The following is a 25271-nucleotide window of genomic DNA, read 5'->3' as shown; positions in this document are numbered from 1 at the left end:
CCCTCCCAACACACACACACACACACACACACACACACACACACACACACACACACACACACACACACACACACACACCTCTCACCATACACCCTCTGACTGTCCTTTCTTTGGCCAAAAGGTCTACCGTGAGAATTGCACCTAAATAGAGATTCTTAAACCCCTTTTCAAGAATCACAGCACAATCTGACCTTGTTTTTAGAAACAGGTTAAAGTGATTTATTATGTGAGGACCCAGAGTGACTCCAGGCAGGAGTCAGGCTCACGCTGGAAGGAGGAAAGGGCATTTGAGCCCTTCCCAAGGAAGCCAGCCTCGGGTGGGGAGCCTGGACAAAGGAGATGAACAGCTCCGGCACAAGAACAGGTACCCTATGTCTTCTGGGAGGTGTGGGGAATTAATTTTGACGGCCGGAAGTGCAGAAAGTAAAATGACTCTCATTTGCTAACATCCCCCAAATTGAATTGCAATAAGCGAGCGGCTACCAGTTGCCTTGATGAATAGCAATCGAGAAAAAAATGGATATAGTCAAGCCTCACAGAAAGCACAGAATCTGGGCTTTCTCTTGAGAATTTCAACACGTACTACTTTAATAAGGGACTTACCACCCTCCCCCGGAGGTAGTTGTGAAATTCTTCCCCGAAGGTGACACAATTAATTGCATTTGCAGTTAACACAATTAAAGTGCAGCTGAAAGACCGGCCTGCACCTAATAAATCTGAAACGTTAAGAGGGATAATCGAGTTGATAAATCATCAGGTTGCAGCACCTGAGAAAGTATATAAACGTCCAGGAGCGTGGGAAAGGATGAGCAATTGATGGTGGATAACCTTACTGTCGATGTCACAGTCGTTCTGTGACCTCTTCTTATTCAATTTTGCATAGTATTGTAAAGGCTGCTTTAAAGATGTTTGTTCTGAACGTGCTGTTAACTCCCCAGGAGACGTCTGCCAGCTCCTCACACTCCGTCTGTCCATCTCCTCACACTTCTTCTGTCCATCGTCTGTCCATCGTCTGTCCATCCTGAGCTCCTAATGTCCTTTCCGTAAGTCAGTAGGGCTGAGTTAGTTATAACGATGCCTCTAGTCAAGGAACTCATAATAAGGTGGAGACGTTAAGGTGGGTACACAAGAAAAATCAATCCTTCCGAAACGGTGTCAGTCAGAAAATGTAAAATCTGGAAAATAGGTCTAATCTAGGACGAGTTTCTTAAATTCTCTAAGAATTTGATTCCTCATATAAAAATGGGGATAATACTGCCCAATTCAAAATCGAAATGTCGATAAAAAATGATACAGTGAAATCTGCCATAGTAAGTGCACAAGAGATATCTGAATTTTTTAAATTTTTTTTTTTAAGGAAAGTATGCTCAGTGACTGAGACACAAGTCTTTTTCGGAGCTCTACAGAACTAGACGATGTGGCAACAAGAGTTTGCTTCCAGGTCACAGAAGACGCTAAAGGCTACACTGTGGACTTTGTTCTGAGCGCAAAGAGGAGCCCTGGATGCGTCCTGGATTTGGTGGGCGCGACACCGGCAGAGCTGGCATCGCCGGAGAATCCGCCCTGCACAGAAGGAGCAGGTGCATGGGGCGGGGAGGCAGGTGTTTCATTGCACTGTGTAGACATGACCGTGAGAACTGGGCGGGGGGCATTTTCAGTAATGATTAAAAATATGAGAACAAGAAGTGGCAGAAGGCAAAGGACAGAGGAAAGTCAAATCCGAATTTGAAATCTGAGGCCTGGGGGGGGCGGCGATTGGAAAAACTCATTCGGCCCCTCATTTATTGAGCGATTCAAAATGCGTTTAATGAGCACTTACTATTATTGCCTGATACTGTGCTATAGAATATAAACAAGGAAGAGCTCGTATTCTATATACTCTGATGGTCACGCAAATATATACAAACTGCTACAATCACGGAAGAGCATAGAAATGAATACAAATGTGGCAGTGTTGAACTCTGAAAAGTCAGAACGAACCCCCCAGGGGGTAAGGTGATGTTAGAGCTAGAATTCCCCTAGACAGAGGAGGCAGGAACAGCATCCGAGCAGGAGGAACAGCATGCACAAGATCACAGAGAGGTACATTTGAATGTTATTTGGGGGAAACATAGTTGGATTTTATTTTGGGGAAACATAGTTGGAATGTTATTTTGGGGAAACATAGTTGGATTTTAAGTTGTATGATCAAGAAAATGAAGCTGGAGTCGTCAGTGGAGGCCAAATCATGAAGGTTCTTGTGCATCATGACAGTTTAAATTTTACCCCATAGGCCACAAAGAAGCCAGTGGAAGCTTTCAGTGTTGTAAGCAGGCTGGCGTTATTAACAAAAGTAGGGCCTTCAGATGAAGAACTAAACTCAAAAGAGAGATATTGGTTTTGATTCCAAATGAATTGAATTAGAGGGGACATCAGGTCATCCGCGTGGAAATGCTCGTTGGGTGGTTTTGGAAGTAACTCTAGTCTGTGGGGAGGTAGCCAGGTTGAAAGGCGAACTTGGAAGTTGCGGCATAGAGGTGACTGGTAAGGATTTTAGAACGGCCAGGACATCCTGGGAAAGGTGCAGAGACAGAAAGAAAGAGGATCGTGAACTGGATTCTGGAAGCAGAATTCTCAAGGCGAAGGAAGGCGAGCCAGACAGCGCATGGTAGGAGAACCACACACTGGAGCGGGAGGGAAGCCCAGGAGGAGAAAAAACCAGCAGACTCAGGAAAACGAAAGGAGAAAGACGAGGGCTAACAGAAGCAACTGAAACAGCTTACAGTTGGACGGAGCCTGCAAGACATTGACCTTGGCGAAGGAAGAGAGGCCACAAGAAAGAGAGCACGCCAGCTAGAAAACACAGTCTTTCCCTTGGGAAACTCAATATTTATCTCGAAAAGCAAGATTAATCTTTTTAAAACAGCTAATAAGAAAAGACAAGACATAACTCGCTCTATAGTGGTGCATTTCTTAGGAGCTATAGAAAATCTGCAAAGAGCAGGTTTTAATATCAGGAAAGGTTCATGGATGAGTATGACTGGCCTTGGCCTTGAAGGACAGGAAAGAACTGGCTGGGCAAACGAGACTACAATAGGCCATTCTCGCAAGAGGAAATTCCTGAGCTAAGGCCAAGAGTCAGGAATAAGTGTGGTGTTTTGACAGGACAGCCAGAAGCCCAAACTGTCGGGTAGAGAGTCTGAATTTGGAAAGAGTAGGAAACAAGACAGGATAGGTTGGAATTCGCTAGAATATGAAGGGCCTTGAAGTCAGGTAGAGAAATTTGCGTTTGTCGACCCAACCTTCAGTAGGAGCAGACAGATGAGCACATGTCTTTAGCTCCACCCAGCTCTGAGCCAGCTCATCCGCATCCATTCATTCATGCGTCCGCCTACACTCAGTCAGCGATGAGCTGGATGCCACAGATGTGAAGCCCAGGGGCTTAAGAGATCAGAACGATCGCTCCATTCTTTCTTCCACCATAATTGGAGTCCTGGCCCAGATCAAACACTGTACTAGGATTGAGATCTACTAAGCCCAGAACAAGCCATTTCGTCATCAGTAAGATTCCCCCATAACTGAGTGCCTTCTCTGTACAGCCCATACATTCTAACTAAAACCTGGCTTACTCTGAAGACACAGCTTCTTACACCTGCTCCGTGGTGGCCATTTCTCTACGGAGCCTTCTCAAGCTGGAAGGGGAGATGGTGTGCTATTTCTTCCCCCTCCCTGAAACCCCCTGCTCCCTGGAAACGCATGCCAGCAGCCCGCACCACTCAGCTGTCCCTTCCTCCAGCAGTCACTTGGACACCCCTGGGACTCCGTCTCCCTTTCCTTCCTGATACTACCTTCTGGACTATTGTCTCGCTTTCCAGAATTACTGTCGTCATTTTAGCTGTTATCCTCACAAATAACCCTTCAAACAATCCGGCCTCTCGCTTCTCTGGCCTCTCCTCCAACGATCTCGTCTTCCACCCGTCTCGGACACACTGCTCATCCTACCCCATCGTAACCACTTACTGTAACCCCCTCCCCACCTCAGTCCCGACGTCCGGCGTCACTCCTCACCTCCTTGTCCCTGCCCTCGCCTCGCGTTTACGAGGGATCCCTCTGGGGATCCTTCTCAGTTTCCCCGGTTCCCTTCCTGCCTGACTCAGATTCCACAGACTCTTGCGGAAGCCCTCGCAACCCCTTTGCTTCTCTCTTCTCTGTCGTACTCACCTGGAAAATCCCAAACCCCAATTAGATTCATTCAGCTTCTGCCCCTGGGCAGTCGAATGCGCTAGGGAAAAACGCAAAGCATAGTGACGAATCTCCCAGTAACTGTGTCATAGCCATCCCCAAACATGTCTGAAATCTGCCTGGCAAGTCCACGGCACGTCCCTCCGACGCTCACTTCCCACTCCCCCAAACAACCGACTATACCTGGTCCTTGCTTTGGAAATCCCCCAAACCTTCTCTCAAACGGTAATCTTGTAAACCAGACATGGGTGAGAATCGAGGTGAGAGTCCTCCTGAGACAAAATTCCTCTCCAGCGGTAAATCTGTGAAACCAGATAAGTTATAGGCTTTCAAAATATGACAGGAGGTCAGGCATAGGACACGTGTCCCATTCCAAAAGGGAGAAATTGTAAGGAAAATGGGATGACAGGTCCCAAGAAGTCCAAAACCTAGCGAGACCAATGCCATTGGACCTCAAGTCTTGAGAATGATCCTCTTTGGCTCGATGTTCTGCCTTCCAGACCCACTGGAGCAGCAGCCCTACCTTTGAGACTCGCTCGGGCAGTGAGCCCAGCCCTGTGGCTCTGTTAGGCAGGGGTCACGCCCCCGCAACTGCTGAAACCAAGGAGGCAGCCCCGACGACCTCTGAATCGCCACCTTTCTCTTATCTTGAAGACTGGGGCAAGTTCGCAGGTGAACAGCTCTATGATCCTGTCACGTAGAGTCTGAGACGGCCAACTACCTTCCTTCATTGTATCCCGTCTCCATCCTGTTCAGTTCAAACTGGCAGCGTGTCTGCCGGGGTGGGTAAACAAAGCTGGGGGTCACCCCCATACTAACCTCCTTATCGAATGCTGTTCGGCCACAGCCTTCATGTTCCCTGGAATATGGACAGGCTGGGACTTTTTCAAGTCTTTAAGTTCTGGTCCCTTTGCTTAACAATTCCTTCTCCGGTCCATGTCTCTCGTCTCACAGTCTATCACAGCACTCAGGAGGGACCGAGCCCTTCCTTCGACACTCCGCTTAGAAACCTGCTCAGCTGCATATCTCGTTTTATATGTCGCAAGTGCTACCTTCCACAGAACATTAGCACAGAAACACAAGCCAAGCTGCTTGTCACCTGATAATAAGGCTTGCCTTTCCTCATTGTCCAGTAACATATTCCTCACTGCCTTCTAAGATTTCACCGGGACGGCCTCTACCCTCCACATTTCCACTAACATCCTGTCCGTGGCCATTCACACATTCTCTAAGAAGATAGACGTTCTCTACACTCTCCTCTTTCCTTTCTAAGCCCTTGCCAGAATCTCCCTGAACAAGCCCTTCACGGAAATCTTGGCTTTTTCTAGCATGCACCTCAACACTTTTTCAGCCTCTACCCAGTTCCAGAGCCACATTCACATTTTAAGGTATTTATTACAACAGCACCCACTTCTTGGTACCAATTGCTGTCTTAATCGGCTTAGGATACGATAACAAATACCATAGACTGGGTAGCTTAAGCTACAGACACTTATTTATCCCAGTTCTGGAGGCTGGGAAGGCCAAGATCAAGGTGCTGGCAGATTCAGTTCTTAGTGAGGGCTCTCTTCCTCGCTTGTAGACGGCCACCTTCTTGCTGTTTGCTTATGTGGACTTTCCTTGGTGTTTGCATGTGGAATGAGATTCTGTCTTCCTCTTCTCTCGAGGGCTCTAATTCAACTCTCGTGACCTCATCTAAACCTAAATACATCGCAAAGGCCCCACCTTCAAATGATATCACATTGGGAGTTATGGCTTCAACATATGAATTTGGTCCATAACATCTTATGCCTTATTTCACTGAAAAAATAATAATAATCAAAAAAGAACTTGCACGCACCTTGTCCTAATCCACCAATCTGCTGGCACATGTACCCAAATATTCTGCCTCCTCCTCCGTTTCTAAGAATGACTTGACCATGCTCCTCACTAAGGTTAAGCTAAGCCTGGGACAATCACATGTGGTCCCAAAACACTTCCTCCAGGAGGTAAGACGGGAAGAATGGGAGGATTTGTGAGCAGAGGGAAGAGAGTGTGCAAGCACACAGATGCGCTGGGCTTGTTTGGGAAGCTGTTGGGGGCCGGCTTGATTAGAGTGTGCTGGGGCGGACAAGCAGGTCTGTCTTGTGGAGGGTGGAAGTAATCCAGGCAAAATGGGGATGCACCAGCCTTGGATGCAAGTTCCCTTCATTTTCGGCCTTAGCTCTGTCACTTACCAGCTGACTATTCAGCTGAGTTTTTTTGCACGCTGGAGAATGGGAGCTGTGTTAATCCTGTTCACTCTGATTCCTTTATCCCCAGTGCCCAGCACAGCACTCGGAAATATTGCAATAGTGTTAAAGGACACAGAATGATATCTAAAGTCACCACTCTGCACTGGACTCCAGATGCCACCCTTCACTAGCTATACGATGCGAGGCAAACTATTACTTGCCTAAGCGTTAGTTTCTTCATCCACAATAGGAGGCTAATAACAGTACTTCCTTTATAGGGTTAAAGAATGAAATTTAATAATATGTGTAAGATATTACTACAGTGCCTAACACATAGTAGGTACTCGATAAGTGCTAGTTATTAATATTATGTTTTATTTCGGAGCTCTACAATTATATTTTTTCACCAAGTGATCATTAATTTATTTCCTGTGACGCAGCTTTCATAAGCTCTACCTCTACAAGTTTGCAAGGCAAATGCTTCATATGTAGATAAGCTGAGTTTGTCACTTAACGAGTCCTCTTTCATCCTGCTTCTCCTACTGTGTTCTGCAACTTAGCCAAAGAGCGGTGGCTAAAATCAGCCCCATGTGGGTGGCAGGCTCTTGCTCAGGCCCATCCATGGAAATCAGATTTTTCCACCTCTCCTTTAGGGGACCCCTGCTGGTTTTGCCCTTGCTTTCTTCCTTTCCTTTGCTGCCTTGTCTGAGCACTAAGTCTCAGGTAGGGGTCTTGCCTTCAGCTCCACTCAAGATTCTAAGATTACTGTTTTCCTTTCTCTGACTGCTCGGTGACCGCGATGTGGCCCTTGGGGCGAAGGAGCCTGGGAGAGGGTGTGACTAGCGGGGGTCCCATGAAAATACAGAGCAGTCCATCAGGCCAGGCTCCTCGGCTCCTTCCCGCCCGCTCTCGCCGCCCCAGATATGATCATAACAGCTCAGAGCTTTAACGTGGCTTTTCATAGCGCACGTCACCCACCTCCCTAACACAGTTCTAACTGTCGAGAAGAAAAGGAGGACATTGTAAGGAGGGGGTCAGAGGAAGGAAAGGTGAGGAGAGAGGCCGTGTGGTATGGTGGACAGACTCCCGACCCATGGAGCAGGACCCAGGGATTCTCGCTGAGTTCTGATTTGAGGCAGGTCGCTCTCTGATTTGAGGCAGGTCGCTCTCTGATTTGAGGCAGGTCCCTGCTTCTTGGGCCTCGGTTTCTCCATTTGTAAAATGAGGGTCTAGGTCTAGATTGTTTTCATGTCTTTTCCAGCCTCTGAATGCTGGAAAATACTGTTTGATACCAAGCAGAACCGGAGGATGTGAATGCCTGCTTGCTTCAGGACCTACTGCTTAGAAGTAATTTAGCTTTTAACCAGCCCTGGGATTTGGACATTAGAATGAGGACACCAAGTCATGCATTTTGAACCACAGACATCTGGGTCATCTCGGTCTGCCTTGGTTGTCACTGAAACCCTCATTGTTCGGGGCTCATTCACCGCAGAGCAGCAGCTCGTCAGAGATGTTAGTAACCTCCTAATATGCCGTACACACTTAATAAATACTCATTGAATTAATAAGTGAGCACACGGAGCAGGCTGCACTAGGTTCTTTTTCATCATTTATTATTCATTCACTCACTATTTACTGAGCGATTATGATGCGCAGGAACCTGGACATATACTAGAGGAAAAACCAGACCAAGACCTTGCCCTTATGGAATTTCATTCACACAGCAAATATGTGAATGAAAGAGTGATATCTCGTTGTGTGGTGGTAAGTACCAGAGGAAAAATAAAGAAGGGTAAGGAGGTAGGGAATTAGGAGGGCCAAGGTGCCCTTTCACATGGTGTGATCGGGGTGGGACTCCTTAATAGGGTGACATTTGAGCAGAGACCTAAAAGAAATAAAGGAGCAGCCAAGGCAATATTTGAGGAGGAAATCACCTGCCAGGTCAAAGTCCCTGAGGCAGAAGTCTGCAGGTGCATTTAAGAAAGGGCATGGAGGTCTGGGTGGTTGGGGCCCAGTGAGGTAGGGACCCACAGAGGATGATGTAGGAAGGTAGTAGTGGGTGCAGATTATGGTGAGGATTTGTCTTGAACTCTAATGAAGATTGGCATCCAGGGAGATGCTTTGGAGCCGAAAAGAGATAGGCTGGGATATGTTCTAGAAGATGTGTTTTATAAACTTTTGCTGTAAGAATCGGCCAAAGTGAAGCAACGGCGTCTGCAGGGAGATCAACTAGAAAGCTAATGAAATAATCCAGGAAAAAAATGATATTGACTTCGACTATCGTGAGGTGGAGGTGGAAAGAAGGGAACAGATTTAGGACACAGACTGAAGACTGAGCCAGTTCGGTTAGCATCTACCCTGTACGACCACCTCTTCGACTGTTGCTAACTTCTTTCCCCAACTAGAACATAAGTTCCTTGAAGCACAAGGGCCCCATGTCTTATTTCTGTATAGCCACCAGATCACTGATGTATTTACTTAACAACAGGTAGGCAGGCACTAAACCTCTGTCCATTCAACTCAGTTTCACAGTTATTCATGAAGCGTCAAGCTCCAAGAAGTCAGAAAGGTCTCGAGGAAGCCAGAAGAGCTGGGTGAGAAGACTGTGCAGAGGCAAGGCTAGGCAAGGATGCATGCCAGTTTTGAGGTTTCGTGACAGACAATGCGAAGAGGTCCCTGGTGATTGCTTTCTTACGCGCTGAGCTTGAGAATACTCAGACTATGTGAGCTGAGGTTTGAGAAGAGAGGAGAATATTGGAAGCACCTATTAGAGAAAAGACGAGAAGCCTGAAAAGTGAAGCGGAATGCAGTATCTGGGCAGCACTGAGGCATCTGTTGAGGTCCATGAACATTCATTTATAATTAATTTATAGCGGCCTTGATCCATAGGCTAGAAATGACTCGACCTTGATGCATTTCAGCAGCCGGGCTAGGGGTGCAGATTGAGCAGATGATGGATACCACCCAGGGTTAGTCTGTGATATACGTGTGACAAAAATAAGTAGCGCTGTTGCATTAAAGTTAAAAAGTTGCCGGAGTGATGAACAGTGGCATCTACATAACAAGGGACAAGAGGAAAGATAAGGGCAGCAGATCGTGCAGGACAGAGAAGAGGGTCAACGTGTTGCAGGCCCCGGTCGAAGACGTAAACGAGCGAGGGACTTGGAAGAAGAGGAAGGCTGTGGTCAGACAGTGGGAGGTGTGGATTTTATGACTTCCGAGGGGGAGCAGTTCCAGAAAACGACCAAGTCCAGGGTGTAGCCGCGAGAGTAGGTGAATGACGTGACTTGGAGGAGAAGCCACTAGAGGTAAGAAAAACAAGTAACTGAGAGAACAAGGGATTGACACTCGTGTCAACACAGAAGACCTCCGGAGGAGTGGCAGGGCTTGGGAAGTACAGGGACACAGAGACAGATACCGACTCACGCAAGGTGAAGGGCTGTGTTCAGGAAGGGAGCCGATGGCAGGTACGTGCAAGGGCCAAAGAGGGTAGCAGTGGATCAGAAGGAGCACCAAAGGAGCAGAAACAGTGTTTACGAAGGGCTATTTCAGCCTGTCTGGTAATATGGCCCCTATGAGGGTCCACAGTTTGGGAAGAGCTATGGACACGTGAGGATCTGAGCCACACGTGGGTGCAGGGGCATCCCTTTCTCGGGATCAGACCATAGGAAATAAAACTTTTGAGTCACGTACATCACTACTTCACCAACCCAAATCTTCTACTGGTCTCCGGGCCACAAGGATCTGGCGGTGGGGAGGTGGGGAGAATTTAAGTGTCAGTTTTAGGTATAAACCAGGCAGCATGCAATCCGAATTCAACTTTGACAGCCGGACTGACTGGAGAGGCTGTGCTGGTAGACTCTGCGGCTCATGCATGACGTGATCAGAGGCCAGTTAGCTGGTAAACATCACTGCGTTTACCATACTAAGAACTCAGACAGGACAGGCATCAAGAGGCATGAGGGTGGCCCGGAGAAGATGGGGGAGTTGCTGGAGGGTTGATCTGAGCTTCGAAGGGCATCCGGGCTGTGTAGAAATGAAGGCGGAGGGGGACAAGTTCGAGGCACAGTGAAGACTATCACTATAGGTGGCCGAGAGCCACCAGTTAAGAGATGTACTTTTTAGAGGACTTGATGAAGTTCCCAACCATTCTCCTTGGCTTAGAGTCTTATGAAATCTCATAAAAACCTCATGGTTGAACTGAGAGAGCCTCGAGGACTAAGCTGTAGAAGAGTTCGGACTTGTGAGAAATGGGAAATCATAGGTGGTGTTTGAGCAGACGTGTGATAGAATCAAAGGGTGCTTCCAGAAGGTCTGCCTGGCAGGAGCGGTGAGAAGGATGCAGAGAAAGAATTGCAGACCGTTTAGAAGGCCACTGTGGTTGTCCAAGAGAGAGGCTCGGAAGCCTAAATGGGGAAGAGAATACTGGGCATGGGGAGAATAGAGCAGACGGGACTTTTACGGAGGTAAACACAACGGGACTTGAAAGTCAAATAAATATGAGTAATCGCCACAAAGCATGCTCACCACATTATCGGTCAAGCACTGCTGAGCATTATTCAGAGGCTCTCAGAGATTCAGGTCAACACAAAGATCTGTGACTCCAATGAAAACCAAGTCTGCTGTTTATGTCTTAAAAGAAGAAAATCAGACAGCGAAAAGGAAAATTAACCTTTCCCTCACAGAAGCTATAAACAGCATCCAAATGTGGCAGAGAACGAAACCGCTGGCCATGTGTTTAAAAGAAACATGATATTATTGGCTAACGGACACAAAACCCAACCAGGAAACAGACCCCAGTATTAAAATCCTAGCACACAGGGGTTTTGGAAAATAAAAAATAGACACAGTGGGATAGAAAGACTCTATCTGAACGGACGAGGCCAGGAGAGAGGTGATCTATTGAGCCACAGCTGAGAAGTCAGCTGGGGTGGAGGTGACCGAAACTGGGAAACAGCCACCAGAGGAAAGGTTATTGGCCACCAACGAGCAATGACACAAAAGAGATCCCAAACTGCTGTTTCAGATAGAAGCAGGAAGAACAAGAATATGATCGGTCTGGGAGTATCGTTTTCTAGACGTGAGGCCAGGCTCCTGGGCGTCTTCCGACATGCTGCTCAGTTCTGTCCTCGGCCACAGACGCTCTGTGCCACCAGAGGCGAGGGACGTGAACGTCACTCTTCATCTATACAATGAGGACAGTCGTTTCCATGTCTCGAAACTGGAAATGAAGTCAGACGAGGCGTGTGGGTGACTAGAGGACTTGTCAAAATTGACTTTTTTTTTTTTTTTAATTTCTTGAAAACAGTTGCAATGAAAGTGATTCCCATTTGGTATTTCTGACATGGTCAAATGACCTTTGGAACTGGTCTTGGTATCCGGGAAGGAACAATCGTGGGGGCCGTGACCGGTCATATAAATGAAGGGCAAAAGGAGCTGGGGAGGCGATGCTCGGGATGCTGCTGGCAGCGGTGTAACTGTCGCTGCAATGAACTGCTCCTCTTGGCAGAGAATAGTTTCCTGAGGGCGAAGACCCCATGTTCTTTTTCTTTACATCTCAAACGATGTCTAGAACAATGCCAGACACAAAACAGACTCTGCCTCATTATCCGTTGGGTGAGTGTCTATCCAGTGTTACAGGAAAATCCACTGAGTTGGGGAGCCCCGGTCCATTCTCAGCACCTAGAAGAATGCCAACCCGGGGTGGAGACGCGCAGTGACTCTTCCTTAAATAAATGAGTGAGCAGAGCTTGACATTGGTCGGCCCTGCGTTTGCTAAGCCTTTCCTTACCTCTTTGGCACGGTTAGAAGAGACGCAACACTATATGGCCCAAAGTTATATGTCAACACGATTTCTTTGCAATATCTAAGAATATCGTATAAGCGCCAGCACATGACCATAGTTCAGCGTAGCCATCGGCCCCTAGGCGTAAAGGTCAGTGGCATATTCACCCATTAGCTTTATTTCACCACCACTTGATCTGCAGGAATTATGAAGTTCCAGAGAACCAAATAATAAAGGAAAAGAATCACTTTTTCTACACGGCAGGCTCCATGCTAAGTGCCACACAGGTATTCTACCATGAAAAACTTACTACGGTCTTGTGGAGTATATACATTTTTGCCCCCATTTTACAGGTGAAGAACCTGAGACTCACAGGGGTTGAGTGATTCTCGCAGAGTGGCACAGCCCAGCCACCGGCCCACGCTCCGTAACACCTCCGTGCGTGGTGTCGGCACATTGCTCTCCATCAGTGCTTCCCAGGCTTCTCCTGTCTGCAAGGAAAGCCACAACGGCATCTTTCTCTGCCTCTGTCCTTTTATCTCTGCTGTCCTCGGTCTCTGCACCCCACCCCCCTCGATTTGCAGTTGTCCCAGCAACTCTGGGTGCAGCGACCTAGAAGATTTAGAGACACAACAGACTGCGGAGGGTCTGGCTTCAAGCCGCTGGACGGGAAGCTGCAGGTAGGATCCTGTTTCGATCATCAGCCAAGCAAATCAGCTGAAGCTGGCGCAGACAGGAACTGCTCGCCAGTCATTTCCTTAATGACTTGCTAAGTTTCCTCGCATCCTCCCAGAAAGTCACACTCTCTGCAAGGCCCTGTGGCGCCATCCTACAGCCCACACTGATAGCACCAGGATTCCCAGCCCGAAGCCAGATCCGAGTTCTCAGCCCTTTGTGGGCAGATCGTGTGTCTCCAAAGGGACCGAGGCACCTGGGGTCGCACGAAGGCCATAGCCAGACCTGAAGTTGGCAGCCAGGACTCACATGGACGAGGTCTGGGAGGTGCTTCAGTGACAGGAGCCCAGGGCATCTCTTTTAAAGCAGAGGAATCTTTATTCAAATGAAGTCTCCAATGGGGAAGGCAAGTAGTAGCAGAACTCTTGGGATTGAAGAAGGAGAGGGGTCCCAGATCTTCTCTACCTTGGTCACCCCTATGACCTCACATTGCTCCCTAAGGCGGTGTCCCAGAGTCTCTGTAGCTGCTCAGAGCAAAGCTGAAATCCTCCGATCTGGTCTACACAGCCCATTTCCTTTAGGGATAAAGAACACAGATGAAGATACGGAGAGGTCGGTGGACACAGCCAAGGTCCTACAGCTGGCAAGGGCCGGGACCAGAGCTCCTTACTCTCGACTCATGCTCAGGCGGTCACATGGCACCATCTTGGCTTCAGAGGTGAAAACATTCCCCCTTGCTGGCTAATTCTGCTTGTTCTGTTTTCAATCATCACAGGTAACATTTGTCTAAAAGCATTTTACTCTCTTCTGATGAGATCTCCGTTTACAGCCTGAGGAGAAGCATCACTGGTCACGGGCACCGAAGCGGGGGTGCGCGAGAAGGCGGCGGACGTTCACTGCGGCATTGTCCAGAAGTAACGGGCAGAGAACCCCTTCCCTTCGAACTGAAAAGAGAATGCTTAGAGGAGAGATTTTCCTTGGTCTGGAAAGCTCTCTCCTGAATGTCCAAGCATCTGCGGGGTTCCTGTTTTCTTTCAGACTATCTTCATGTGACCTTCCCGTGAGGCCATCTGACGGACGCTCCCCAGCAGTAGCGCTCCTCACCACCCCCTGATTATGTGGCTGCCTGCATTTTTCCTTTTCTACACTGTGACCCCCCTTAAGTGGAGAATTAGGGTTCCATGCATCATCACGGCACATTAAAGAGCGAGTATCGCACAAATAACTGTATGAGTTTCTAGAATACGCTCAGTTTCACCCATAGGCTGCTGACTCTGAAGCCACACTGCCTTTTATCTCATGGAATGAATTGTAGACTCTTATCCATCCTGAGTTCAAGTCCTCGCTCTGCCACCTCCCAGCTGTGCGGCCGTAGCCAGCACACTTCACCTCCCCGCCGAGACTTTCCGCATTCACCACGTGGTTACAGTAACCTGCAGCCATTGCGAAGATGAGGGATAACGAATATATAGTATCCGACTCGTGGGCACTACTCAGAAAATGACAGCGGGCGGGTTTCTTTCCCTACTAGACGATAAGCTCTTGTTCATAATTACGTCGCCAGCAACTAGCACAGTGCTCAGTAAATGTTGGTCACGGTAATGATTGCGTAACAGAGTGACTGAATGAATGAATGAATGAATGAACTAAGAAACAAATGTTCACATTGTAAGGGACCTTAACAGTCACCAACCACAACCTCCCATCCAAGTCAGAGTGTTCCCTTTAGAGCACTCCCGAAGGACGGTCACTCGTGTTGAACGGGGCAAGCTCGCCCTCTCGCTACTGCCCACGTCGGCGAAGGTTATAATTAGAAACACATCCCTGGCATTGACTAGAAATGTTACCATGGTTCACCCGCCGTCCACCCAGCTTTGCTTATTCTGACCTCCCCCACTGTGGAGCACATAGTAGGTACTCATCTTTCCTCCTCTTAATGAACATTTCCTGTCAGCCTTGTTTACTGGGCCAGGCAAAGTCTGGATTCAGGCTGAATATGTAGAGGCAGCCCCGTCATTGTGGGGCTTACGTTACAGCCAGAGACGGACATTAAACAACTAAGTGGATAAGTAATTATTTGACAGCAGTTATAACAAGCACATCGAAAGAGAAGTCCTGGGTACCACAGAGGGCGAGTAACGGGGAACCTTACTGCTGTGTAAGGAACGTCAGAGATTTGATTGAAGAAGTGTTGGGAGGGAGGGGAGGGATCAGGCAGGGAGGGGTGAGTGGTACTTTTTCATAGACTGGGAAAGTCACCTCTTAATCCTTCCTGAAAAACCCCATTTATGTTAACGCTCTTTGTCACAAATCCATGATTATTCATAGATTCATGAAAAATAAACAAGCCGAGGCTCAAGTCCTGAGCCTGTTATTTACACCTTTGGCAAATGACTCTAGTCCCCTAAGCTCGGATCACCACCACCACCCTCCCCCCCTGCCCCCGCCACCACCACCAACATGAGGAGGGTAAAAGTAGCTACTGTTCAGAACTGGTATGGAAATTAAATGTGAGAACACTTCCAGAGCCCTTAGCACAGTGTCATCACATGGTGAGCAGTCAGAAATGCATCCTTATTACTGTCATAATTAATGGCTCACGGCTTCATGTTCAGGTGAGGAAGCAGAGGTACATGGCAGTTAAAGATGTGACTAAGGTCACTCAGCTAATCGAAGGCAGAGGTGACACTCAGCCACAGGCCTCCCTGAGCCTATCCTCTGGAGAGAAAATTATATCATTTTTACATATATATTTTTAATTGCATTATCAGAAATCAAAAGTACACATAAACTAGCACGAAGGCTTTCCTTGGGGTCCAGTGTGAATTGTGGGAATTTCAGAGAGGGAGCTCTAAAATGGGAAAGAAAAAATACTTTACTCTTTGCATCATTAACTTACGGGTCTTTGGCGGGCAGCGCTGTGATCCCAGGACTGTTCTAGAAGCTGAATGGGATGCAAAGATTAAGACAGGTCTCTTTCCTCAAACATTCTATTATCTAGTTGAATCTCCCCCACCCCCACCCCGTGAAAGGCCAGCAGAACTGAGACGTGAAGGGAGCATTTTCAAACATTCTCAGTGGCCGTGGCTCAGATATTTCTGGTCACTGCTTTACAGTCAAACCTCTGCTTTTGACCAACGACTCGCCTTGGAACTCAACCATATTACTAAAACCAACAGAATAATTTCCACTTGGATGTTAGAAGCATTTCGCCTTCAATATTTCAGGACATGGAGCATCACAGGAAAGTAATTCCTCTCAACTTAATAATAACCTAGTAATAGAAACTAATTATAGGTAGGTCAAGAAACAGACGTTATGAACCAAATAAACACCTTCGTGTCAGCCAGACTTCCTGAGACTATCACACACTAAAATCTATTCATCGGCCTTTCAATAAACAGTTCTTGAGCACCTACTAATAATAGCCGGCCTTACATGGCCAGGCTCCTGTGTCAACTTCATAAGATCCCTTTGAGGTAGGTACTATTATTATCCCCACTTAAGAGATGAGAAAACCGAGGCATGGAGAGCTCGAGTAACTTCCCCGAGGCCACACGTCGAGGAAGTGGTGGCGTCAGGCCTCTCCCAGAGAGTGGGGAGTCCCTGCTCCTAGCCACGCCACTGTGTTGCTTCTGAGAAGCAAGCATTCCCCGGATGTTGTGTGAGATGCATACACAAGGAACCAGCAGTTCCTGACCTAGAGGCGTTCAGTGTCCTGACAGACCCCGGCACCAAGGGTGACGATGAGGAGACGCAGTCAGCAAATACTGAGCACTTACCAAGGGCAAGAGCCCTCCTCACGAAAACTCAGGGAGGGGTTATGGTTTGCGATAAAGCAAACAACGGGAATGAGAGAAAGGAAGGAATTTGGGGTGCTGGTAACCAGACCATGGTTGAACAGGCTGTGAGAGTTGGAGCCAGAACTCAGGGTCCACTGTGTCCATCCTGGCGTCAGACCCGCTTCCTACTGGCCCAGATGCCTGCCGTGCTACGAGGCTCACGGTGGCCAAGGGCGTCTCTAAGCGCTCCCGGACACAGATGAGACAGGGGCTTGCTCCACCTGGGGAGGACCAGGAAGGCTTCAGAGCGAAAATGCCATGCGGATGGGAGGGGGCAGGAGTGTGAGAGGACAGCGAGCGACCGAAGAGCAGACGTTCCAGACTGAGAATCAGAACAGCACGTTCACAAAAGCGCGGAGCCGTGAGAAGCCCTGCCACGCTCAGGAGCAAGAGCCAGCGCAGGGCGGCTGGGACGTGGCTTGGTGGGTGGTGGTGGGGAGCAGGAGATGAGGCTGGGAATATTTGGGGGGACCAAATATTGAGGGGCTTTTCAGAACACCCCACTTGGAGATTATACTGGAGGCCCAGGAGAGCTGATTCACAGCTGCCCACTATGTCCGAAGCTTCTAGATAAGAGATATCTAAGAATATTTTTATTGTTTGGCTCCCTTTCATCTACTTAACGAGTGCTACGCAGAAAATATTTTGCAGAGTATTTGAGAAGGGTTTTTGTTCTAGCATCATCTTCCACGTTCCTCAAGAACTATGCTATATTTACTCTTATAATCTTATAATTCTGCCTGCACAAGATACATGCTTGATGTAAGATTGCTAAAGAGGTGGGTGGGCGGTCGGGCGGACGGACGGATGTATGGATGGGTAGACGGGCGGACGGATGGATAGATGGATGGATAGGTGGGTGGATGGTGATGGGTGGATGAGTGGGTGGATGGACAGACTGATGGGTGGGTGGGTGGATGGATGGATGGATGGATGGATGGCAGAAGGGTGGGTGGGTGGATGGGTGGATGGGTGGATGTAAGTGGATGGGTTGATGGATGGATGGGTAGAAGGGTGGGTGGGTGGATGGGTGGATGGTTGGATGGATCGATGGATGAGCAAACAAGCAAGGAGTGGCACTCTATTTAGACAGAATTGCTGATAATATACATATTGAAGGTCAGCACTAAACACGTCCCTCTCTTCAGTCTCCAATGACTGAAATTCCTGTCACATGGAACAATGTATTTCATACTACAGCAAAGAATAAGATTTAAATGGCAAATACTGAGAATTCTTCAATGACTTTATGATTGATTATTGAAATAGGAATAAGTAGAAAGGAATTCATATTAAGGCGTAAAAGACTAATTCTGGATCATTTCCTGACAGGGCGTTGGGCTAGAAAGTGAGGCAGAGATCGAAGTTTGTTAACTCTTCCATTCCATCAGTGAGAAGTTCCAGAAGCTTCCATCTTCCACTAGACTTTACCTTACCATTAAAATATTCGCCTTCACTTGAGGATGCTTTCTTTCAAAATGGATTCCGGCAAAGACCTCCAGAATCTTATCCAATCATCTACCCCACCACTCCCTAACGTGAACGCCCCTCTCTATAATCAGGCCAGCCTCTACACATCAGATTCCCGCCTCACTGCCCCATCCTTATCCTTCCAGGCTCCTACAATGCCCTCCCCATCCCTCAAAATCCTTCAAAATCCTGCCTTATCTTCTCAGCAATCTGTCCCTCCCACAATGCCCACTGCAGTAGGAAGCAAAAACAAAGCCGTTTTTTACCCCCTGTCATCCTGAACTATATGTCAGATCTTGACCCCTTGGTCTAGATTATAAGTCACAGTTAACTTTGCTAATAATGATGATCATAATAATAATATCTACATTCATTCAGCATGACCTCTATCCCCCGATCCTATATTTTATACACATTATATATCATCATAAGAAGCAAAAAATTTTGTGCCCATTTTTTAGATGAATTCAAGGATCAGAAAGGGTAAAATATAAGCCAAATACATCTCCCCTTGAATTCCAGCTCTTCTAATTCCAACTCAACCCTGCTTCCCCTACTCAATGTAGCACTGGATGATGATGACATCCTGCTTTATCTGGACGTTATATTTAACGGTAGCTCGATTTGCACAAAACTTCTATCAGTGCTTTTTATAACAGCTATAGAGTATTTCAAAGAAAATATATGTATCAAGTTTACTTAACCCTTATTACTGGATATATAGTTTGCAGCTTTGTTTTTAAAATTTTAAGGAAGAGAGCCATGAAAAAAAATTATAGATTTTTTTCCCTATATTGGATTATTTCCTTATAATAAATTCCCAGTAACATACATTTAATGACTCGTGAAATATATTATCAGCGCAAAGGCATGCACCAAGGTACACTGTTGCCAACAATGCATACACAGCGCCAAGTCATAGCACCCATCAGTAAAGGGCGCGATCATTTTACTTTCCTATAACTGGTGAAGCCAAACATTGTCTACTAATCTACCTGCTGTGAATTATCTCATCTAGTCTTTGGTATTTTTACTCATTAGTAGTAGTTCTTCATAACATAGTATAAATTCTGTGCTGGGCAGACCGTCTGTGTCAGACCTAAATTCGTTCTGCTAATTATACTCATTTGGCAACAAATACTTGATGATCACACATGATGTGTCACCGTGCTGGCATTGGGGACACCCGAATGAAAGACATGGCTTCAAGGAAGCCAGAGACTACACAGACGGGGCTGATGGTTAGCCCTGGAAGATGAACCCTGAATTCCAACTACGAGACACCTCTACCCAAAATGGGAAGATGGAGCTTGGGAAGGATCATGCTTTGGAAGTGGTGAAGCATCCAGGGAGCATTCTGGGCCTTCGGAAGAGGCAGAGGAAGGAGAGATCCAGGGCATCTCTGTGGACAAGGCTTGAGCTGGGCCTGTGGGATTTGGGGAGAAGCAGAGAGGTGGGACTTCTGGCTAAGGTGGGACTTGTGGCTTGAAGCCCAGAGCTGACCTCACAGCTGCAAAAGCAAGTTCACGAGCAGAGGGGGCTGGGGCACCTGGGAAGTGTTTGCTGCATGGAGACCCATGAGATATTTATTCACTGAGCAGTCCGGCCACGGTCATGGGGGTCCATGAGAGCAAGACCATGCAGATGCAAGTGGACATTTCTTTTCCAGAAGTTTCTCTTGTGAAGGCAGCAAAGCTGACCGTCTGTTTAACCAGCCAGTGAAGGGCCTATTAATTTCTGAGCTTACTGTTCTCAGTGCAACAAATACACTTTCTCCCCCAAGGCCTGGCTGCTTGGACCCAGGAACTGAACAAGATCCGTTTCCTGAGTCAGGGAAGGGTCTTACAAAGACACGAGGATAAACTGCCACAGCTTTGAAGTCCTTTGTGAAGTGGGTGAGTCACAGAGATGTTCGACTTCCTCCCAGCTGTGTGAGCCCCAGGCAGTCACCCTGGCCTGAGCCAGTAGAGCCTCCCTAGTGGATGGGGGCGATTCCGTTAAGTAATTCCAACTCGTGTCTGCGTGGCTCTGGGTGGCTCGATGACGACGTGGGCTTCCTTCAGTCCAGCCTGAGAGTCCCCTCTGAGCCCCGGAAGGGAATCTTTCTTCATCGTCTGCCATCCCTAGTATCAGTCAGAAGAGATCTCAAACAAAGGAGATGATCCAGTGTCACGATGATAGGCACCGAAGGGTTATCCAATAGCGATGACAGTGAATTCTCTGGAATTAATGGGAAGATTGTTCCCTAGCCACCAAAACAAGGCTCCGGAGAGGCTAACGCAGACTTTTAAGATCCGAATGACCTGTCTTCAGTGGACTGACTGCTCAATGACTGGCCTAAAGGACTTACTTTAGAAGATCCCTCACCCATCACTTGGCCACCAGGCAGGCCTTAGGGACAAGAGTCGAGGGAGCATAAGCAAACCCTGGGGCACCAACTGAGCACCAGACTCTAGCCCAGCTCCGGGCGTCTGGACACAGCGACAGACCTGATGCTGAAGCCCAAGAACCCCCAAGCCCTCTGAGCCAGCCACATGGCCCCCTTCGGCGTCCCCAAACACACTGTCCACCCCCAGGCCTTTGCACCACTAGCTGCTCCCACCACCTGAAATGCTCTTTCCCTGGACATCCACACGGCTCCCTCTTTCACTTCATCCGGGTGCTACTTCGATGCTGCCTCCTCCGAGCAGTCTTCCCTGACCACCGTGTATAAAACAGCACTCTCGCTCTTCCCCTTAGCATGCTGGACTTTCTTCCTAGCACCATTACCACCTGAAATACTAACGATGATTAAGCTCCTGAGGCCAGCGACCCGCCTTCCCTGTCTGCTGTGATTCGCCGAGCACCTAGAACAGAGCTTGGCATATAGTAAACTTTCCATAACTATTTATTGAGTAAGTCAACCCACTTTTCATAAGAGCTCTGAGGAGTCCCACAAGGCTGGTCCTTGAACCCTACTTTGTAAGCTGCCAGCCTTATACCCTGGATCCTCGAGACAAAATTTACTCCTTCGAGTCTCTCAGTCTCTCACTGTTCTTCTCCGCTCTGGAGCCCCAGAGGAGAACTTAGCTACATTCCAGGTCCCGGGAGAAGACGACACACCGACCTCACCCAAAGCTCTCAGAAAACTGCACATCAGAGAGTTCGGTGGCTTGCCCGACATCACACAGGGGCACGTGGGTGGCGGCCAGGACGAAGGGCCAGGTTCCCTGATTCTGCCTGCATCGCTCCATCCAACACACCACCCTCTCTCCCTTAGCTGTAAAGTTGACCAAATTGAAAAAGAAAGGCATGTGCACTGCTTATGGGAAAAGCAGCTTTTTCAACGGAGCCGGACAAATTTAAGGAGGAAGGCCCAAGATGAACGAGGAAGAAACAAACGCAAGGCCTTGCCATCACAGTCCATTGTAGAATGGACGCCCTGTTAACAGAGAGGCTCAGGTGGCCCCAATCTCTGCAGCTCCTGGACAGCCTGTCCCAGGCCTTGCCAATCCCAGGGCGCCACAAGCAAACCACAGCGACCGCGGCCAGCGGAACCGACCACATCCGGCCTGACATGGGTCCGAACACGTGCAGCAGGAACGAAAGAAAAAATGGCAAGGGGGTCGGGGAAGGAAAAGGGAAGGCTCCAGCAGAGGGAGGCCGGTTAGGAAATCAGCCAAGGGGATGACGGATGCAAGCGCGCATAATAGACATGAAAACCTGGCAAAGAAAAAAAAAAAAACGGCAAAGAAAAGCAAGCTGGTGAAAAATAAACGTGGTCCAAAAACACAACAAAACATTTTTTAAAAGTTTATTTTACATAGAATTAATGACAGGAAAACCCCATAAACGTGGCGCAAAATGTTTAATGCCCCATTGAATGCCAACATTATGCCATTCATCTGTCCTTGCAGGTGTATTATTTCTAGTCCCCGGGATGAAAAAAAAAAGTTGCTTTCCACATCTTTTACAGAACTTAAAAATACATATTGCCAGGGCTTTATTGCCAAAGTTCCTGCTTTCTTCCAGAACCCACAATAACTAATCATGTTACTGCCACCAAGTCTAGAAACTGGAATTAATAGTTGGTGGGAGTGTTTGCTTCCATCCTGTGAGGGAATCTTTGCTTTAACGACCCTCAGAGTTAGTGATTTCTCCTAAATATTTATTTCTCCCTGAGGGAAAGATTTCTCTAAGAACTTTCTCTCTGCCCTGAATATTCACAATTCTTGATCTGTTTTTCTTCTATTTGTCCACTTAAAGTTTTTGCTGGAATCAATTTTATTAATTTCCTTCTGAAAATCAGCAAGTCAGAGTAAATCACAGGGAGCTTTGCCTCTTCACCAGGTGAATCGGCTCCTTCCCTTTCTCGGTTTTTCTTTCAGCGCCGGTCAACGGTGCCCAGATTTGCTCAGTTTTTCTCCAGAACTTCCCTTCAAGTTTAAAAAAAAAAAAAAATTTAAAGAAGAGAGAGGTAGAAAAAGAAATAAGAAGGGAGGAAGGAAGGGAGGGAGGGACGGAGGGAAGGAGGAAGGGAGGGAGGAAAAATTTAAACTAAACTTAAAAATTATTACAATTTAAATATCGCGATCAACAGCTATGCCTCCATCATTTCTGAAAATGATGCCCCCTTTAAGATTCAGACGACTTCTTTCACAATAAAAGAAATTATCCAACATCGCCTTAGAATCTCTCTGATCCATTATCAAATTGACTGTTATGGAGAAAACTCTGGTGTAATCAGCCTTCTGCAACGATTCCTGTTCAAATTACTGTATTGACTAGGCTACCGTCGAATTCATGTTTCGAAGCCAGCAGCAACCGCCAGCTGTATGGTTCCGTGAGCTTGGGTACGTCACTTAAACTTTCTGCATCTACGAGTCCCTCCTCTACAAGATGACTGTCTCTGAGATCCTTTGAAATTGTAATATTCTGCTTGTATACTGTTTCTCAGATCTATGACTTTCGTTTAAAAATATTCTGAAATTATCCAGGGACTCTACCTCACAATTTAAGAAGGAAGACAAATAAAATAAAATTTTAAAGTAAAGGCTTTACCAGCCATAGAATCTGTTTCCAGAACCTGAACCCGGAGACGCATCCCGAGGCACTCTGCAGCCTTGGGGGTCCTCGCCGGCCGCTCCGCTGGCAGCCGGCTCCTTAACTGTTACCCCTCGTTTGCACAAAGACCTTGAGACCCCTCAGGGCGAAGGGCAAGTGCAAAGCGTCCTATCCCACTGGCGGTTAGGAGTCCAGATCTCAGGCCGAGAGGAAAGGCCGACTCCTTCATCCCATCCTGGCGACGGGAAAGGAGTCATCGGGGGTTAAGTGACTTGTACGACTGGACAGGACGAGCCAGCGTCCGCGACGGGATTCGGGACACCGAGCCCTCGCCTCTTCAGCCGGCGTTCAGTCGTCCCGGCCACACTTCTTCCCTGAAAGCGTTTCAATCTGGCATGATCCACAAATATGGTGGTTTTCACATCATGATCGAGATTATTTTTCCGTTGTGAATAATAAAAGCAGAGTAAGCCGTTCGTGGCTTCAGCATGCTCCCCTTCCAGTCTTCCTTGTGTATTCCTCAGGCTTTCAACCGATTTTATTTCGCGATGTCAGTTTTTAACACGTTTGCGTAATTCTGCATTTTATTTCGGGATTCTCTGTCATAACCATTCATCTCCTCCCCCCTGCCCCCCACCCCGGCTAAGTTGTTGAAAAAGAAAACTGTGTTTGCAGGTCAGTCCAATCCTACAATTTAAAAGCTGGCAGGATCTGTCTTCCTTTGCTCCCCAAGGAGGATTAATTTGCTTCTTTTTCATTCTCAAAGTTTTATGATTCCAAATAAAGGATATAATGGTGCCATTGAGAGTTGGGGAAATGTGGAAGATAAATAGTCTATGTGGGAACTGCTTAAAATGAGAATCGAAGTTTTGGGGAAGGAGGTGGGAGGAGCAGAGACGGGTTTTATCATGTGAGTGTGGCCTATTAACGATAAAGGAAATTTCCTCCTTCTAATGAGTCCTGCCTTTATAGACTGAAGCGAGGGCGAATGGTTCCATTTGTGTCATAAATGTAAAGAAGCTGAAATCGTACTCCCAAGAATGTAATATGTTTAATTTTGAAGTTGGGGGAGCAGCCATTAAAACGTACGTTTTTTTTCTGGGACCTGCAACACAGAGTCTGGGCTCTTAATCTTGCTTTCGTTGCCTGAACACTGACACATTTAAGAAACATGCTAAACTCATCTGCAGGAAACTAACCGAGCGCAGGAAGTAATCTGAATAAATTCTTTTGGGTGAGTTCACCCTAACTGGCTCCCAGCGAGTAGAGCCATCTGTAGGATGATCCATTAATACCACTCAGTCAAGAACCCGGCTCGTCATCAAAGAGCTCTTCTTAAAGGCCCTTTGGAATTTGACAAAATACACCGGGCAAACGTTGCTAACCTCCAGGAGCTACTACTTAAGGTCGATGCGGTAGACATTATTGACTAGGCACTGTGTGCACAGCTCCGTGCAGAAGCAGAGCTGACCAGGCCGGCGTCCTGCCCTCGCAAAGCTCACAGGCGGTGGGAGAGGAGGAGCAGGTCCCGTTCGTCTACGGTCACACTCGGAGTCCAGGACCCCAGGAGAGGTTTATTCTGCTGCATAGTGTCGCAGCACAGCCTACATCTGAACTGGCCCTAAAAATATGAGACACAGCACGATGCGATGCACATCTGATCACACGGCGCCATCGCTCACCCAATCCTTCGGCTTCTCCCCCGACCTTGAATTGAATCCCAGTCCCTTAACCATGACCTTCAGAGCCCAGTGCATTTGGTCCTCCCTAGTTCCATGACCGTATCTCCTACAGGCCCCCTTGGCTCACGCCTTTCCTGCCTCCCAGGCCTCCTGGTGTTTCTCAAACCAATTCCAATCTGAACCTGCCCTTGGCTGCCTCTCCAAATGGAGCATCTGCCTACAAACCACATCCCGCCCCCCCAACCCCCAACATCTCAGCTCGGGGCTCCGTCCTCAGCGAGCCCTTCCCTGACCACCCCACTAAAATCAGGCCCCCTCCGCACCTGCTCTCCTCCCCATC

General features: G+C 47.7%; 1 long non-coding RNA gene across 2 annotated transcripts in view; it reads right to left on the bottom strand.

Annotated features, from left to right (window-relative positions):
* Nucleotides 1-25271, bottom strand: part of LOC120582839 (uncharacterized) — a 335322-nt gene that overhangs the window by 197785 nt on the left and 112266 nt on the right. The window contains exon 4 of one of the 2 annotated variants that reach the window (XR_005647664.1): nucleotides 21933-22621. The exons of the other annotated variant lie outside the window; for it this stretch is intronic. This is a non-coding gene — a long non-coding RNA (uncharacterized LOC120582839). Of the gene's footprint in view, nucleotides 1-21932; nucleotides 22622-25271 lie in introns of those variants that run through there. 2 annotated transcript variants of the gene reach the window in all.

This window comes from Pteropus medius, unplaced genomic scaffold (assembly GCF_902729225.1).
Source record: "Pteropus medius unplaced genomic scaffold, Ma_sr-lr_union100, whole genome shotgun sequence".
In the NCBI taxonomy this organism is placed as follows: domain Eukaryota; kingdom Metazoa; phylum Chordata; class Mammalia; order Chiroptera; family Pteropodidae; genus Pteropus; species Pteropus medius.
This window is presented reverse-complemented; position numbering and strand designations above follow the sequence as displayed.